At 44.6% G+C, this 16,694-nt stretch overlaps 1 long non-coding RNA gene across 3 annotated transcripts; it reads left to right on the top strand.

The window, feature by feature from the left end:
- The first annotated feature begins 4,059 nt into the window (after nucleotides 1–4,059).
- On the top strand, nucleotides 4,060–16,140 carry LOC127525847 (uncharacterized). 3 transcript variants are annotated; one of them, XR_007933420.1, is made up of 3 exons: nucleotides 4,060–4,102; nucleotides 15,759–15,808; nucleotides 15,981–16,140. It is a non-coding gene; the product is annotated as an uncharacterized LOC127525847 (long non-coding RNA). The 3 variants fall into 3 exon arrangements; XR_007933419.1 differs by lacking the exon at nucleotides 4,060–4,102 and adding an exon at nucleotides 4,311–4,353; XR_007933418.1 differs by lacking the exon at nucleotides 4,060–4,102 and adding an exon at nucleotides 4,569–4,611.
- The last annotated feature ends 554 nt before the right edge of the window (nucleotides 16,141–16,694 follow it).

Raw genomic sequence — 16,694 nt, 5'->3', positions numbered from 1 at the left:
AAATTAAATGTATTATTATTATTATTCCCACCTTTGAAGCGGACTCTCCGCACTCTTCCCACACCTTTCTTCGGTATCCTCGTGTGCCTCGTCCTCTCTTGCCCTCTCCATTGCATTCCAGTAAAGCCCTTTTGAGGTACTTTGCTCACCTCCTGTTCACTTTTTGACTGTCACCGGTGGTAGATGGGACGACTTCTCGTCTTTGAAGGCGACTTTCAGCGTTCCTCCTGCACCTTCCCTCGGTATCCTCGCGTGTCTCGACCTCCCTTACTTCCTCTCTCTGTCGCGGTCCTGTAAAGCCTACTTCTCCGACTCATTTCGAGGTGCGTGGCTCACCCCCTGTCTGGTTTTTGACTACCACCAATGGTAGATGGGCTCCCTGTCACCCACCGTGACAAGATCATTTGTATTAAAATTACCATTTTAATATTTCTTTGTATTTTTCATATTCCTTGAGTGTTTAGAAAGGTGCCTATGGATAAATAAAATGTATTATTATTATTATTATTATTATTATTCCCACCTTTGAAGCGGACTCTCCGCACTCTTCCCACACCTTTCTTCGGTATCCTCGTGTGCCTCGTCCTCTCTTGCCCTCTCCATTGCATTCCAGTAAAGCCCTTTTGAGGCACTTTGCTCACCTCCTGTTCACTTTTTGACTGTCACCGGTAGTAGATGGGACCCCCCCCCCCCCTTACCTGCTATGAAAAACCACCCCTTGTATTTTTGTGAGTACTTCTTCTTTTTGAAGGCGACTTTCAGCGTTTCTCCTTCACCTTCCCTCGGTATCCTCGTGTGTGTCAACCTCTCTTTCCTGTTGCCCCAGCTTTCTTAGCAGCAGTCCCTGGCAAAGCATGTGAACTGGAGCCCCTACCTACGGTCCTGGGGGGCCGCAGTGGCTGTAGGTTTTTATCCAGCCTGATGTTTTAATTGGAAACCAATTATTGCTCAAGCAACATTTTTGTGCATCACTTTGCCGAAGTCGTCTGTGAAGATTCCCGAGCTTTAATCGCTCCTTCTTGTTTCCTTAACCTGCCGGCCAATCAACAACGAGACGTACACGACGATGGAGCGGGCAGCACACCGCTTAGCGTGACCCCCTTTACTTATTTGTGTTTGCCCATCATAAAGGGTCTGTGTTAATAAAATGAGAAAGTGAAGGACTGGGAATTACTGATCTGCCTCAGCTCGGCTCCGGCCCCAGGGGGCTGTTTAGCCAGGTCACCCCAGCTATCACGTCAAGCCCCCTACACCCACACAGTCGGGTATTAGATTAGATTTAATACACTTTATTAATCCCAAGGCTGAAATGTAGATGCACACGGCAGCCAAAGCAGAAAACAAAGATGCAGACTCACAGGACAAATAATGAAGTCTATCAATCAATTGATCAATAAATCGATATTTGTGCAGAAATAGCAAATTGAGGAGTGCAAAATTTGTTCTTTAAGCGTTGAATTGTCTGATAGTTGTGGGCAGAAAGGACCCCCCAGAGGTGCTCCTTAGCACACCGTGGTGGATTGAGCCCCTGTGGCTGAAAGTGCTAAAAGACAGCGCCACCTGCAGGGCATGGAGGGGATGTTTTCATGATGGTATCCAGTGTTGCCACCATTCTTTTTTCTCTGAGCCCTGTTTATGGAACAGGCTTTCCTGAGAAGTTTGTTCAGACATTTTGCATCGTTTTGAATTCAAGTTGCTTCCCCCAGTGGACCACAGTGTAGACCACCACACTGACTGGTAGAACATCTCCAACGGCTTGCTGCAGCCATCAGAAGTCTGCTCTGGCCCTTCCTGTAAAGTGCCATTGTGTTAGCAGGCCAGTCCAGTTTGCTGAGCCCCCCCACACCCTCACCACAAATGGCTGCTGGCCCCAGAGACTTATTGGCACCACCAGCTCTTTTGTCTTGCTGATGTTGAGCTGCAGGTGGTTCTCCCTGCACCACAAGACAAACTCCTTCAGAAGCCCCTTGCACTCCGACTCGACTCCCTATGATGGAGGAGTCATCTGAGAACTTCTGTGGATAGCAAGGACGGGTCTTGCACTGAAAGTCTATTGTGGAGGAGGGAAAGAAGAAGGGAGACATGACAGTTCTTTGTTAGAATTTTTCATGACAGCCCCTAGCATTTCAGATGACCCCTTAATATTTGGCTCCCGTGCCGGACCTGTCGGGACCACAAATTATTTGGATGGAAAGGAAAATTGGAAATATAAGAAAGGTTTCACAAAATTGAATGGCTAACAAGCTATATAGAGATGGTTTACTCCATTATCTTGACCCCCCTTTGTAAGTCGCTTTGGATAGATGCGTCTGCTAAGCCAATAAACGGAAATATAAAAGCAGAAGCCCCCCCAGCACCCCGTCCAGATATTCAAAGATGACGCAGCCCAGTTGCTACCCGCGCCTGTCACCCCGGAGTGATCCCCTCATGTCCCCAAAAGACAACATTCTCATCGAATCCAAAAAATCTCTCACCTCCCTGCTAGATGTGTAATGCTAAATGAACGCCCTGCCGCGCTACGGCAGCTGCATTTCTCCCCTCAACACCGCAGTGAGTCTTCACGAAGCCGCTAAGGGGAACGTGACCCGGGTCTGGGGACATTTACACATGGAGGGGGCTAAACTGGGATTGTGATTTGAGGTCACGAGTGGAAAATGGTTCTAAAAGTGAAAGCAAACCGCAGCGACGTGATTGGAAGTGCCGGGGTGCTCGCGTGTCTGGCTGTGGGATTGTCGGCTCCTGCAAGCCCCCGGCGGTGCTCTGTCGGCTTCATTTCTGTGAAAAGGTAGACCTCGACTTTCAGACACGCCCAGTGTCATGTTACCACAACAGCGCGCCTTCCGCCTAAGGAGCAAGAGCTCGTAACTGCCTAAATTTACAGTAACTCAAAATAGCTTTCTTAATTTAGCCCGTCGCGTCTGTCAAACCGGTTGTGTCAGCCGGCCTGTGTGTTTACGGTGCCATTCACGGTAGACGGCGCTCAGCCAATGACACTGCTGGCCGCATCTCTCAGATGCACACGCTAATCCGCCACGTTTCACGCCAAACGCCTCGAACGACCCAAATGCCGTAAATGATGCGTGAAGTGAGCCGCTTAATTGGGGGGCGTGGCGTTAAGTGAACAATCCTCGGCGAGTGAGGGTCACGCCCCCCTTTCTGTCTGCAGGTAGAAGCTTTCAACCTGTTCAGACTGCTTGTAGCGATTACTTTGTTAAGTCGTCTTGAATAAAAAGCATCAGCTGAACAAATAAAACTCTCAACGACCAATCAATACGCAATCGCGAGGGTCGCGTCGCGTAAAGTTTAACTCCGGCCTAAAGTGTCAAATGGCCGTGCAGCTTGTGTCGAGTGTGTTGGTGTAGTGTCTGTCTCGTAGGCACAATCACTTTTAGCCTTCACTGCTTTGGCAGACATTGTGGTGAGAGAGCCCAGTGAGTCTCTCCTGCCAGTAGATAGATAGATAGATAGATAGATAGATAGATAGATAGATAGATAGATAGATAGATAGATAGATAGATAGATAGATAGATACTTTATTAATCTCCAAGGGCAAATTCACATACTCCAGCAACATACTGATAAAAACAATATTAATTAAAGAGTGATAAAAACACAGTGCAAATTAAAAAGTGCAAGGTGGAGTGTGCGAGGCAGGTATAACAGACAGTAATCTTTATATAATGTTAACGTATAGTAAGCGTAGCGTATTCTCATCAGTCTTGTTTGGCAAAATAACTCTACGAGGAGAAAACTCAAATCTGAAGATGTATTATGTACTGGGCCATTGGCACATAATGGCAGTGCGATGCATTTCCACTTTTAAGAATGGACAACATGTAATGGTGCTCTGCTTATGAGGTCTCACCAGGCAGTAGGCGGGCCGAGCCCTACACTTTAAAAAAGCCCACCAAGAGCTACTAGTGGTCATCACGTCCTGATGTGAAGAGTCATGCTTCAGAAGTGGAGGGTAATGGTGGCATCTACTGCAAGACTGTCTGCTGCAATGAGATAACCATCTGGATAGATAGATAGATAGATAGATAGATAGATAGATAGATAGATAGATAGATAGATAGATAGATAGATAGATTTTAGTTTTAGCGTGGTAGGCAGGATAGATAGATAGATAGATAGATAGATAGATAGATAGATAGATAGATAGATAGATAGATAGATTTTTAGTTTTAGCGTGGTAGGCAGGATAGATAGATAGATAGATAGATAGAGAGATAGATAGATAGATAGATAGATTTTAGTTTTAGCGTGGTAGGCAGGATAGATAGATAGATAGATAGATAGATAGATAGATAGATAGATAGATAGATAGATAGATAGATAGATTTTAGTTTTAGCGTGGTAGACAGGATAGATGGATAGATAGAGAGATAGATAGATAGATAGATTTTAGCTTAGTGTAGTAGGCAGGATAGATAGATAGATAGATAGATAGATAGATAGATAGATAGATAGATAGATAGATAGATAGATAGATTTTAGCTTAGTGTAGTAGGAAGGATAGATAGATAGATTTTAGTTTTAGTGTAGTAGGCAGGATAGATAGATAGATAGATAGATAGATAGATAGATAGATAGATAGATTTTAGTTTTAGCGTAGTAGGCAGGATATGACAGATAGATTAAATGCGGAGTGAATGTTATTTCATGTGACAAATTGCCAAGAAACTGAAGATTACAGAGTTGCGTATTACTGTCTTAAGTGATGAGTGCAAACTGGACAGATAAAGAAGGGGGTGTTCCAGATGGACAACTGCATTAAGAAGACATGGACATCAGATTGGGTAGTGGGAGAAACAGATGCCTTACAGGTCCTCAGTTGGCTTCTTCCTTAAACACACAGCAAACACCAGTGCCATGTGCAACAGAGACAGTTCGACTATGGGGCAAAAGAACACCAAAAGTGGGCAGAAGATGACTGGAAAAGCGTATTATGGTCAGCATCCTGGAGTCGTCTTCTCTCTGTTGCAGACACGACTTTAGGGCCATCAGTAGCTTTCAGGTGGGGTGTGATTAGGTGTGTCCAGGACTGGTGTGGTAGGGATCAGGTATGATGGATGGAGTGCTTATCCCTGGTCCATCTAAATGTAAGCTGAACCTCCATCCATTAACCACTTAAGTAGTTCAGGGCTGCTGAGATGGAGCCTCTGACAAACAAACCCTACAGTTGACGGGACGTTAGTCCAATGCAGGTCTCATTCACTCAAGCACACAAACGCACACCCTAACACTCTTTTAGTGTTCTAATGGCTACCTACATGACGTGGGGGTATCTGGTGAGCATTCCATTCCAAAGCGCTCCTTGGAAATGCAGAGTGAATGGTCCGCTGTGCTACACGCTAGTGGACGCTTTAGCTTCTTTCATATACAGGGTCGGCCTGGCTGTCTGCTCCAATGCCATCTCGGGGGTCTTTGACAGACCCCTATTCTGCACTGTGACGCTTTCTTCATGACTGGTTAGCGCTGATTTGCTTTTCGACAGAATCGTGTCAGGGAAATAAAGACAAAATAAAGTCAATCAGGCGCCCGTCTTCCCAGACTTCTTTTATTGAATGAAGACCACAGAAATTCTTTTTTGTTTGATGTTTTGCGATTTTACAGCTTAATATCAACATTACAAGAGGGATTCCTGGCGGGAGAAGCCCGTCGTATTAAAAGCAGATGGTCTTTGATTCACCGATTAGAGCTTCTTTTTGATCTCTAGGGTATTTTAATTACTCGAACAAAAAAATGGCATGACCAGGCACGTTATAGAGCTGTCCTAAAATAAGTATGTTTCTGGAAAAAAAAAATATTTCTATGCAGTCTGTAAATACAACCCCCTTAATCTACTGATTCAGAAAATCCGGAGGAAGTTTCGTTATTGTTCTTCTCAAGTGCGGGTGGTGGGCTGGTGCGCCGATTGGAGGGTCTCAGAATGTATACATCGAGGTTAGTTGGTCCTCAGCGAACACCCAGGAACTCCACACTCGTCACAACGAAGCCCGCTCTTCTGGTTGGGATCGCAAGATCGCCATCTGCTGGAGAACAAGCGCCACTACGCCTGCACGGCGTCACCTTCGTCAAACGGCGCGAAGCGGACCCCTCGAATTTGAAGGGTGAGTTGTCAACGGGACGATCAGAAGGGAGTTGGAGTCGATTGTGCTGCACACGAGGGTCCTGCACACGGAATGCCTGAACTGCATCTTTGCTGTGTGCATCTCAGACTATGCTCTGCTTTCCAAACGCGAAGCCCCAGACTACTAAGAGCTAAAAGGCCACCTGAATGAGAAGAAGAGAACTTTCAGATCAGAGAGGGCCTGAAGAAAAGGCTGTGCGTTGAAGAGGAAGCTTCCAAAGCTAATCTAGAAAACAAACTCACTCAGAATAACATGGAGGATGTCTGGAATGGACTGAGTGTCATTACTGGACACAAGCAATCCAGGTGCTAAGAGGGGATGTGGACAAAGCTAATACCCTGAACCAAATTTTTGAAAGATTTTCCCACCCACTGCTACCTTCTTCCAATGGCCAGTCCCTCTCCACGTCATCCCTATGGCATCAACAAGTCCCACCACTTCATGCGGAATGGCCAGCGATGAGCCCACCTTTGACCATCAGTACAATTGTCCATAACTGAAGACCAAGTAAGGAGACAACTGAGGAGGCTACACACAGGAAAGGCTTCAGCACCAGATGGAGATCTTATGGCCCATGCTGACCAACTTAGTGGTGTCCTCTGTCACCTGTTCAGTCAGTCACTGTGGCTGCAAAAAGCGCAGAAAACATAAAAAAGGCAGGAGCCTCTCCACCTCATGATTACAGACCAGCGGCACTTACATCTCACATCATGAAGACCTCTGAGTGGCTGGTCCTGAACTGGTAGACCACCTGGACACACTGCAGTTGGCCTATCAGATAAAAATTAGAGTGGAGGATTAAATTATCGATCTGCTCCACAAGGCTGGACAAAGCCAGAAGCACTGTGAGGACGATGGGTTTTGATTTCTTCAAAATCTTTCAATACCATCCAGCCATCCCTGTTAAGGGGTCAACTCAGAGATATGCAGGTGGACAACCCTGTGGTGTCCTGGATATTGGACTATCTATCGGGTGGGAAGATCACCATTTGTAAGACTCAAGGACTGTGTGAGCAACACTGGAGCACCACCAGGACCAGGCCTGTCTGCTTTACTCTTCACTCCTGTAGAACTCAGACTAGAAGTATAACAGCAGGTCAGGTCACTTGTGGAAATCCTCAGATGATTCTGCATTTATGGGGTGCATTGATAAGGGGGATGAGACAGGAGAGGAGTAGTCAGGGGGAGAACTCTGAGAAGTCTGCAACTCAGCATCAGCAAAACTAAGAAACTGCTTATTGACTGCATCCACTGCATCTGGATCATCTCCAGACAGAGCAGAACTAAAATCTGTCTATCTATCTATCTATCTATCTATCTATCTATCTATCTATCTATCTATCTATCTATCTATCTATCTATCTATCTATCATTTAGTGCCTTTCATATCTATCTATCTATCTATCTATCTATCTATCTATCTATCTATCTATCTATCTATCTATCTATCTATCTATCTATCTATCTATCGCACTTTTCACTCTATCTATCTATCTATCTATCTATCTATCTATCTATCTATCTATCTATCTATCTATCTATCATTTAGTGCCTTTCATATCTATCTATCTATCTATCTATCTATCTATCTATCTATCTATCTATCTATCTATCTATCTATCGCACTTTTCACTCTATCTATCTATCTATCTATCTATCTATCTATCTATCTATCTATCTATCTATCTATGTATCTATCATTTAGTGCCTTTCATATCTATCTATCTATCTATCTATCTATCTATCTATCTATCTATCTATCTATCTATCTATCTATCTATCTATCGCACTTTTCACTCTATCTATCTATCTATCTATCTATCTATCTATCTATCTATCTATCTATCTATCTATCGCACTTTTCACTCTATCTATCTATCTATCTATCTATCTATCTATCTATCTATCTATCTATCTATCTATCTATCGCACTTTTCACTCTATCTATCTATCTATCTATCTATCTATCTATCTATCTATCTATCTATCTATCTATCTATCTATCTATCTATCTACCATTGGCCACAAGAGTCCCCAGGTGCAGAGAAGAAGTAGAAGAAGAAGGAGATAATGAAGCTCAAGTTTGGTTTCTTTGGTGATGCATGCAGGACCAGTGGTTATGATAGTGGACTGGAGCCCAGATAATGTCTCTTCTTCAGGACCCATGCAACTCCTGAACAAGTCGATAAGTGCAGCAGTGCGGCCATTGAAGAAACAAAGAAGGCACTGCACTTAGAATGGTGTTCAACAGACAAAGGCACTATATAACAGTTACAAATGGGACTATAAAGCCAGGACTGTGGTAATGTGTGGGCTTCAGGAGCAGAGGGGCTTACGATGTTTCTGTTTTGCTATCAGAAATGGGCCCAGTGCATTACTTTGTATGAAGGCCTAGGCAAGCAAAGCGTCCCGTGCCTGTCAGTGTTGGGGATTTTCCAACGGTGTTCACTATGGAAGCCCGCTACTTAGTTAGAATAAATGTCAGCCAGAACGCACGGAGACGTGGCAGTGCGCACACTGGCCATTTTGAAAACACGTTTATTGGCAAAATTAAAGCAGTCTATGGATGTCAGGAGACACCACCACGACTTCTCTCCTCATATCCCGAGGCCTGCGCGATGCTCATTTCATTCCCCCATTGGAGGCTGAGAGCGGCTGGCGGGTGCGGCGCTGCACTTTCTTTTCACTTTCCTTTTCTTTTCTTTTCTATTTTTCTTTTCTTTTCCTTTTTTTTGCCTTTTCAGCAGATGAGTCCGCCGCGGAGTCAGCTGGAATCTGCTCACATTCCTCCGGCGGCCGTGACGAACGCTTTGTTCCGTCTGCTCGGATGGGAGTGCGCGGTCGCACGCTGCTGCCTGACAGAACACGGGAGCCTGTCCGAGAAGTGTGACTCAGCCAACCGGCAGGAAAGACTCCGAACGTTTACTGAAATGCGCCTCGGGCGGAGCGGAGGGGAGGGCGGAGAAGAGGAGAGGAGCGAGCTCAACGCCGGTGTCGGGCCGTTAGGAATATACCGGCGTGATGCTGGGGCAACCGCGGGCGCGTAAAACCGTGTGACCCGAACTGGACAGTGCATTGGACACCAGGAAAACGGTGTGTGTGTGTGGGAGGGTGTGGAGGGGCGCAGCTGATCACTCATCCATTGAGTCACGAAATGGGAAGTAAAGTCACATCGCGTCACAGTGCGGCGCAAGCGCTGAGTGTAAAACCGCAGGGGTGCGAGACGAAGACGAGCCGAGCGCCGCACTCCAGGGACTCGCGACTCGACGTTACGTGGGCGGACAACGAGGAACAATCGGGACAGAAGGAGTGAAAGGGACGGACAGCAGACTTCAACTTCAATAAAAACATAAATGCATAAACATAAACTTTTCGTTTAGAAAAGTAATAAAGAGCAACACAACCCCACACAAAAACCAGACAATAAAAACAAAATTTCCACTCACGTTTCAAATAAAGAAAATTAATTCATTTTTTTTTACCACTTTCCTCATTAATACACCACCTTTTCTCATACTATGCAAATTAAAGATCATTTTTATAGAATGTTTGAGCCAAATGAATTGTGGAGTTTCTCAAAACGAGGCTCCTTATAGTCTTAGTACCAGAAAAGAAAGAGAAACAAGAAAGAGTTTTATTAATCAGAAATCAAGTAATGATATTCCATAACAGACAATACCAGACAACCATAAATAGAAAGTTCACTTCATATCTTACATAAGAAAAACACGTTTGCCTTCATTACTTGTGCAAATCGCCTCACTGAAGCACCAGCCGTCTACAAAAGGATCCAAATTACAGGCCGACTTCTAAAAATTGTAATCCAGATCAATTCTGTCTTTCACCAGGCAAGCAAACATCTGATTTAGAAAGAAAGAAAGAAAGAAAGAAAGAAAGAAAGAAAGAAAGAAAGAAAGAAAGAAAGAAAGAAAAGGTGCATACAGTGCATTTAATAAAATACATGGCAAGTTACATTTCAAAGGAAAGAGAAAGAAAGAAAGAAGGCCTCACTGTTTTTGTGTTTTGAATTGAATTTTATTAATTAAGAATCAACAAATAATTATCTTAAATAAAGAAACTAAGAAAAAAATAAATAAAAACCAAACATAATACACTTTTCATGTACGAAAATTCAGTTTGCTGCCCCAAAGTTTACAAAGAAATAACTCTGACTTTCATAAGGCTATGAAAAATCTTCATCATATGACGTTACCTAACTGACTTGACTTTCTTTTTTTTCGATCCGTAAATGGCCTGATTCCTATTATTTCCAGAAACACCGTAAATAAATGCACAATTACTGAAAGGCAAATTAGGAACGCTAAAAACAGAATTGAGAACATTTCAGAGAGGTTGAATTCTAAAACAGAACAGACAGCAGTGAAGGGCGGCCTCACTCTCACCCCCAGAGAAGGGACAACTGTCAGTGAATGGAGGATCAATCAGTGAAAGAAAGAAAGAAAGAAAGAAAGAAAGAAAGAAAGAAAGAAAGAAAGAAAGAAAGAAAGAAAGAAAGAAAAGGTGTATAGAGCATCTTTAATAAGGTATTAAATAGCAAGTGTGATGGAAGTCAAGGATGGGCTGCCATCCTGGCTGGGATCTATGATCGGTTACCCATCTAGGATGCCCTCACAATGGACCCTGCACCCCGGCCCGGATGGTTGGTGTCCCCTTTTTGAGTCAGGAAGCTACAATGGAAAGCCAGAAGGTCTGTGGGGCTGTGTGTACTCCTCCAGTCCACTGGGTGGCAGCATCCCTCCAGCTTAGCACCCGATTTTGACCCCTTTAGGGGTCCACAAGAGTTGTAGTTTTGGAAGGCAGGCCTGATGAAACCCTTGGGGATTTTGGGGGGGCTAGGGGCCAGTAGAGGGTGCTGTTGGGGGCAACTGCATTGTCAAATGGAAGTTTCCTACAGTGCTGACATACCAGAAGCACTCCTGGGTCATGTTAAACACAGCCCTGTGCCTGAGGGAGAGTCAGAAGAGAAGATGGACACTGCTTGCCAGGGAGGATTGGAGAAAGAAAGAAAGAAAGAAAGAAAGAAAGAAAGAAAGAAAGAAAGAAAGAAAAGGTTCATACAGTGCCTTTAATAAAATATTATATTTCAAGTCACAATTCAAAGAAAGAAAGAAAGAAAATGTGATTATTGTGCCTTTAATGAGATATTAAAAGGCAAGTCACAGTTCAGAAAAAAGAAAGAAAGAAAGAAAGAAAGAAAGAAAGAAAGAAAGAAAGAAAGAAAGAAAGAAAGAAAGAAAGAAAGAAAGAAAAGGTGCATACAGTGCCTTTAATAAAATATTATCTTTCAAGTTACAATTCAAAGAAAGAAAGAAAAGGTGATTATTGTGCCTTTAATAAGATATTAAAAGGCAAGTCACAGTTCAGAAGAAAGAAAGAAAGAAAGAAAGAAAGAAAGAAAGAAAGAAAGAAAGAAAGAAAGAAAGAAAAGGTGCATACAGTGCCTTTAATAAAATATTATCTTTCAAGTTACAATTCAAAGCCAGCCAGCCAGCCTCTGTGTGTCCCCTGAGTGAGTCACTTAACCTGCTGGCGCTCACAATGTAAAAGTGCAGTGACATTCCTCGCTGTGTATTTGTGGCCAGTAGCCTGCGGTGGTCTTCATTACAGAACGCTGCTACAGTATTTACAATATTGGCTCCACATTTGCTGGCCTAATGGCTTACTGAGGTGTTAAATGAAGAGAGAAATATTATCTATGTATAATGACAGTAAATCGCTTTTTAAAAGTGGTGTCCCTAAATTAAGGGTAAGTGGGCCACTGTCCCCCATCCCCAGCAGATGGTGCTGTTTTGCGACTTGCCTCAAATTGCCTCAATAATGTAACACCCGTGACCGGTGGTCAGAGGATGGGAGAGGCAGCTAGAAGAGCTGGGACACCAGCTGGGCTGCCCCCTAATTTAATTGTTGCCGTTTGAGTCACAGAAAAATAAACAAAATGTACATTCAGTGCCTTTGCGTTCAAGGACAGTAGCCATATCAGCGCACAAGATCAAATCGCACAGCTTTAAAGCGAGCTCGGTCTCTTTTACCATTCAGTTCCAGAGGCGGCCCATTTTTATTGTGTCAGCCCAGAAGGGGCGTTGCCAGGCGGGCACTAAGTGCCATTCTGGGGCTTCCCTGTCGGAACTGCAAGACGGAAAGAAGACAGTGTTCACCAACGGGCCTCCACTTGACGTGGGGTGGCACTGCTTACCTCAGCAGAACCAGGATGATGACCCCCCAGGGGCACATGTGTGACACATTTTATTAAAATATTTGTAGCAAACTAAACTCAGCCATCATAATCAGATTTTTTCAGTCTTCCATGATCAATGGAATTTTCATTCTGGAAAAATATTTCTTTTTGACATATGTGAAATTTCTGCTGTGCCTGGCACTGCCTGTGAGACCCTTGGACCCTCGCCATATCTTTGCTCAGGTGTTAGTCCCACCTTGGGGTGTGAAGACTGAGCCACGTTGGTTCTTTGGGATGCAAACTTGAACTTGTCGGGTTCAGTTGGGGGTCCCACCAGTGGGGGAGCTATAGGGAGGATTCCTCAAACCCTGCTTTGACCCGGCAGTACTTCCATCAGGCCATGCCATAGTAAAGGACATATTCCCGGGTCTAAGATGACCAAAGTCACTCAGCCTCACCCAGCGAGTCAGAGTCGGGTGCAAGTGGACAAAACTCACCTGGGTGAGGTGGAGAGTCAAAGAGAAAGAAACAAGACGGGGGTCTGTGAGGTTTGTATCAGGTGTTGGGTGCCCTCTAGTGGTCATGCCTAGTACTGTCGCTCACACCATCACATGAGATTCACTGAGGGTCATCTTCTTCTTTGGCCCCCCCTCCTCCAATGTCATTGCCTCCACTCTCGCTCTTAAAAACAAAGACACCCAAGTGTCCTCCGAGCGACAACATAGGGGAACCAAAAGCAACCATCCACATGAAGGTTCCAGAAAGAGGAGGAGGCGCTGATTACACCGAGTTGCCAGACACACCACACGATGAAGCCCCTGGGTTGGTGACACCTCAGCACCACCCTGGAATAGTGTGAGGTTTATTACGGTGGCTGTAGTGCCACCAACCCCCAAGTTTTCCCTGTAAGTTGGAGGACCATCGTGCAGGGCTGGGTGCAGATTAACGTCATTACTCATGACAGAGTAGGTACAGGTTAAGGGATCTTACTCAAGACCCCAATGGAGTAGAGTCACTTTGGACATTTATGGGATTCGAACCAGCAACCTCTCAACCGCCGATACTAATCCCTAGCCTCAGAGCCCCCTGTATCAGGTCCCATAGACCACCGTGAGTAGATGGTAACAGATTTGTGGAGTCTCAGTGGGTTCCTGGCCATAGATGGACTCTTACTCAATACGTTAAGACACGCTGAGTTCAGCTTTTGAGTCCTGATGGGTCGCCTACTAGACGTTAACCGTTTCTGGTTTCTCAACCTGTTAGAAAGCTTTTCAAAGCCCAAGGAACCAACGTCATATGCAAAGACCCCTTACCAGAATGAAATGATGCCTGGTCCAGCAATGGGAATCACCCAACCCAGTTAAAGTGCCGTTACCGACCACCCGGAGTTGCCGGGAGTGTCCCCCCACCATCAATCTTCCACAACGCCTTCAAGCAATGGAGCCGCACCACCGAGTGAAAACACCATTGCAGAATGGGCAATAATGATGGTGCCAATGTGGTTCTTCAAAGTGGGTCTGGTTGCCAGAAGACCCGTCTAGATGAATGTTCCAGAAAGAATTCTTTATTTATTTAGATTTGATATTTTCTCCATAAGTAACCATGAACAGGTTGGGATTTCTGATTCTAAAGTGACTCTCGCTGTAGATGATAACGCAGGTTCCTTTCAGGGTCTCTCCATCTCTCGAATCCCGCGAGGTTGCCTACTAGTCCTCTGTTTCAACCCCATATTAGGGACCACCCCAAAGAACCAACTGTATATGCCAAGAAGCTTTCCCAGAAGGAGATGGTTCTTAGCCAAGTGGCCATTACTGGACCAATGTGCTTCAGCTCCTTCCATGTGGCTCCGGTGGTCTTTTCTCTGCCTCGTCCACTGCTCTTCTTCACAGCCCACCCACTTGGCGTCACCAACTACACCACCTGCGCCCACTGTCTTGAGCTGATCCAAAACAGGATCCACATGCCACACACACACACACTTGCTATATGGCACTGCCTCTTCTGACAGCGTCTTTCACCACCAGGCCCATGTGGCCCCACCAGAACTTTCAACACCATTGGCTTTGAATAAAAATTTATTGTGATAAAATATCAATATAACATGCCCATTATCCAGCCCTCTTTTATCATTCAGGCCCATGCCAATCCCAGTAACACTGTGTGCAAGCTGGGACTCAAATCCGGATGGGATGCCACTTCCTTTCTGGGCACTCAGACACTAACAGAGTGCCATCTTAGAGTCTCCATTTGTCCAACCTGCACGTTTTTGGAATGTTGTAGGAAACCCAGGGCACCAAACAGATACCAGATGGTGTGCCCACCCCACACAGACAGTGGTCTCTGGAGGTGTGAGACAGCCACACCACCATGATGTCCAATGTCTGCCAGCTGTGTTCTACCATCACATTGCTATTTCCTGACTAGTGGACCATTATGGAGACCCCAAGTTAGCTGCTCCCATCAAAGCGCACTCTTGCGCCAATCAGGAATGTGCCGACTGCAACAAATTTCCATGAGACACTTTGCACCCCCCTGACCCCACTTGGTGCATTGACACAAATCAGAATAAGAAACACAAGTCCATGTTTGAGCAAAAGTCCAGCCCACGAAGAGTTGTATGTTCATTCCTAAATCGGGACCTTCAGGACGACAGCCAGATGGGCTACGAGAAGCAGCCTGATTTATTTTAAATGATGAGCCGAACGTTACAAGATAAAAATCAGCAATGCGAGCGCCACGAAACTCCACGGCAGCAGGAAGAGGCCTGCTGTGCGTCAGCTCTGTGGTTAAGTCGGTGGCCTCACCTGCAGGAGGGAGAGCATCATTCTAAGATTAGAAACTCAAACCTCTCGCTCCCCCCCCACCATGACATAAACTAAGATCCTGGGTTTCCCTGAAACCCCTCAGAGCCACTTAGGAGATTAGTCAGCATGTCTTATTTTTGCACACTGAACAGCAAAAACCAGAAAAGAGACATTTATGACTTTGCGTTCTGAGGCCTCATTGAGATAATCCACCACTAGATAGTGAAGCCCACCGGGACCACTGGCCTTTCATTCTTACTTCATGCCCAATCAGCAAATGCATACAAGAGTGACGGACGGGAGGGATGGGAGCTTAAGGAGTTTTAGGGGCTTAGGAGCCTGAGCCCAGAGACCTGATGTTCCAGAAGTCCTGGCTGAATTGCCCACCACCGCCTGGTCATTCCGGCCCCCTATTTATCCCCAGTTTCTGATTAGCTAACTATTTGCCAACATGTGGTGAGCACATTGGCGCAAAAATGGCTCCCGTCGCATCATCCAGGTGGGTGCTACACATTAGTGGGGATTAAAGCGGCCCCCCACTCTGCACTCTGAGTACCCTGAAAAGTTCTACATAAATGTTGATTCGGTGGGTATAGATAGATAGATAGATAGATAGATAGATAGATAGATAGATAGATAGATAGATAGATAGATAGATAGATTTTAGTTTTAGCGTAGTAGGCAGGATAGATAGATAGATAGATAGATAGATAGATAGATAGATAGATAGATAGATAGATAGATAGATAGATAGATAGATAGATAGATAGATAGATAGATTTTAGTGTAGTAGGCAGGATAGATAGATAGATAGATAGATAGATAGATAGATAGATAGATAGATAGATAGATAGATAGATAGATAGATAGATAGATAGATAGATTTTAGTTTTAGCGTAGTAGGCAGGATAGATAGATAGATAGATAGATAGATAGATAGATAGATAGATAGATAGATAGATTTTAGTTTTAGCGTAGTAGGCAGGATAGATAGATAGATAGATAGATAGATAGATAGATAGATAGATAGATAGATAGATAGATAGATAGATAGATAGATAGATAGATTTTAGTTTTAGTGTAGTAGGCAGGATAGATAGATAGATAGATAGATAGATAGATAGATAGATAGATAGATAGATAGATAGATAGATAGATAGATAGATAGATAGATAGATAGATAGATAGATAGATAGATAGATAGATAGATAGATAGACTCAGTGCAGTGTTGTTCGTAATGGCCGTCATTCTCTCTTCCACTACCACCTGCAGGGGTCCAGAGTGTGTCCCATTACTTAACTTGCCATCACAGAGTTGTGGAAGATGTGAAGGACGTCACAATGCACATTAAGAGAGCACAGCCCCCTAACAAACAGGAGTCTGCTCTGCCCTTTCGTCTGGGTCATGAGACAAGTCCAGCCTGTTGTTAATGTGGACCCCCAAATCCACTCTCTGAATTGTGACCGGGCGTGGAGGCTCTTTAGCACCCCTTGATGGGTCCAATGCCACACAGGACACCTTCATGTCCTCAACTTTTCATCCATCCACCTGAACATTTG

The sequence above is a fragment of the Erpetoichthys calabaricus genome, chromosome 14 (genome assembly GCF_900747795.2).
Source record: "Erpetoichthys calabaricus chromosome 14, fErpCal1.3, whole genome shotgun sequence".
NCBI classification, from domain to species: Eukaryota; Metazoa; Chordata; class Cladistia; order Polypteriformes; family Polypteridae; genus Erpetoichthys; species Erpetoichthys calabaricus.
This window is presented reverse-complemented; position numbering and strand designations above follow the sequence as displayed.